Raw genomic sequence first — 1795 nt, 5'->3', positions numbered from 1 at the left:
AGAGAGAGAGAGAGAGAGCAACTTACATAGCTTGTCCTTGTTATTAAAACTTAAAAGGGTGGAAAACAGACAGACAGACTTTCTCTTTTGTCCATTTATCTCCTTCGGCGACTGCAGTAGGCCCTTCAAAAAGCATACAACAACCTATCTGTATACTTGCATCATTTCTAAACACAGCTATCACTATCAAACACTCTGTACCCCTTAACAGACAATAAAAGTGCCGTCTTTTTCTTTCAAGCGCCATTGCTGTAGAGCACGGACCGATAAACACGGATTATCTGTAAGCCAAGTCCCGGATAGACACTTGCGTGGTGATTAGGACTAACAGTTAAAGACAAATGTCTGAAAAGCCCAAGACGAACAGGAACAATGGTTGATTGTTTGTTTGTTTGTTTGAGTAATGAAAATAACATCGACACAATAGTGATAATTTAGTGCTGGGAAGTTGTAAGATAGGCAGACAGAAACAACATAGAAATATTAAAGAAGTGGGATCTACCACAAGCGTCCGTCAATCACCCTCTTGACATATGGCAGAAAACTCCTTTTGGGTTGTTTGTTTGCCTGTTTGTGTAAAGAAATACACATAGTCCTAATAATCAGCCATTAAGTGCAGGGAAAAAACAGAAACAACAGGTAATAGAAAAGAAGTAGAACCTACAATTGGCGTCCTTTCGGAAAAGAAAAACTTTCTTTTTTCAATATACGTATTTTTACGTCTACATCGACACAATTAAGATCATCTAAGAGGCAGGCATAAACCCTGCCTGTCAGGACCAATACTGGGCGGATTGGGACAAAGCGTTCCAGCATAACGCCTGTGGCAAACCAGTGTATTCGACTGTCCAGGTGCCATTGGCACGAAAGTTAGACACAAATCGCAATCTATCAAAAACTCCCATCTATAAACAATTAAAACAATTCTCATTTGCAGGAGGATGAACTCAAGAAAATCGGCCATCTACTTTCCCTTAGGAAACAAGTTCCACCAGGCAAACCCGGGAATTGAACCCATGCTATTCCGGCCGCAAGTGTAACAAACGGACGAAGTAAAAACATGCCAAGGTAGTTTAAAGGAGCCAGACTAAAATCGGATGAATTTCGTCAAGAAAGACAAACAAGGAAAAGTCATATGTGCAGAAGCTGAACATTAACTCAAACATTTTTTTCTAAGGGATCCGCAAATTAGTTCCCATAAAAGTTAATGGCAACTTCATATTCGGCTTAACCGCATAAAGGGTACTGGGCCAACTTTTAAAATGTCCTTAACTTGCATATTCCTCACAACAGGGATCCACGCCAACATACCAAAAGTATCCGCTAGCTCCAAGGGAAATTCAGTGCCACACACTTTATTAGCAGGAATTCTATTGAAGCACATTATATTAAGCAAATGGCCGGGCAGAAATGGCGTTATGTAACAAAACGGTTGTCGTCGCTGGCTACCCCATGGCGCAACCGTGACGCACAAATCTGTACACAAGAGTGGGTTAAGTACAAGGGGGCATCCGGCCCACAAACTCACAACAACAACAGCAACAGCGAGTGGCGTCTATGAGTCAGAGTCAGCGAGCACTTGAGGAGGCCAATCCGAGAGGAAAGCCATCTTCTGACGGGGAGCTGACTGGCTTGTACGAGGCCAGCACGGCCGCAGTCCACTCCTCATAATCCGATGAGTCAAAGCCAGTTGTGAAAAGTGGACCTCGGCGCCCCCCTCAACCTTCAGGCCACAGCAATATGGGGGAAAGACTCGAGCCTCAACGACACGGACTAGATGTATCAGTCCCCCCCC

At 43.6% G+C, this 1795-nt stretch overlaps 1 protein-coding gene across 3 annotated transcripts in view; it reads right to left on the bottom strand.

Moving 5' to 3' along the window:
* Positions 1-1795, bottom strand: part of LOC101854988 (heparan sulfate glucosamine 3-O-sulfotransferase 5) — an 88962-nt gene that overhangs the window by 5936 nt on the left and 81231 nt on the right. The window contains exon 1 of one of the 3 annotated variants that reach the window (XM_013089518.2): positions 1312-1590. The exons of the other annotated variants lie outside the window; for them this stretch is intronic. The gene's annotated coding sequence lies outside the window, so the exon portion shown is untranslated. Of the gene's footprint in view, positions 1-1311; positions 1591-1795 lie in introns of those variants that run through there. 3 annotated transcript variants of the gene reach the window in all.

The sequence above is a fragment of the Aplysia californica genome, unplaced genomic scaffold (genome assembly GCF_000002075.1).
Source record: "Aplysia californica isolate F4 #8 unplaced genomic scaffold, AplCal3.0 scaffold00970, whole genome shotgun sequence".
Taxonomy (NCBI): Eukaryota; Metazoa; Mollusca; class Gastropoda; order Aplysiida; family Aplysiidae; genus Aplysia; species Aplysia californica.
The sequence above is the reverse complement of the archived record's forward strand: the minus strand, read 5'-3'. Positions and strand labels throughout refer to the sequence as shown.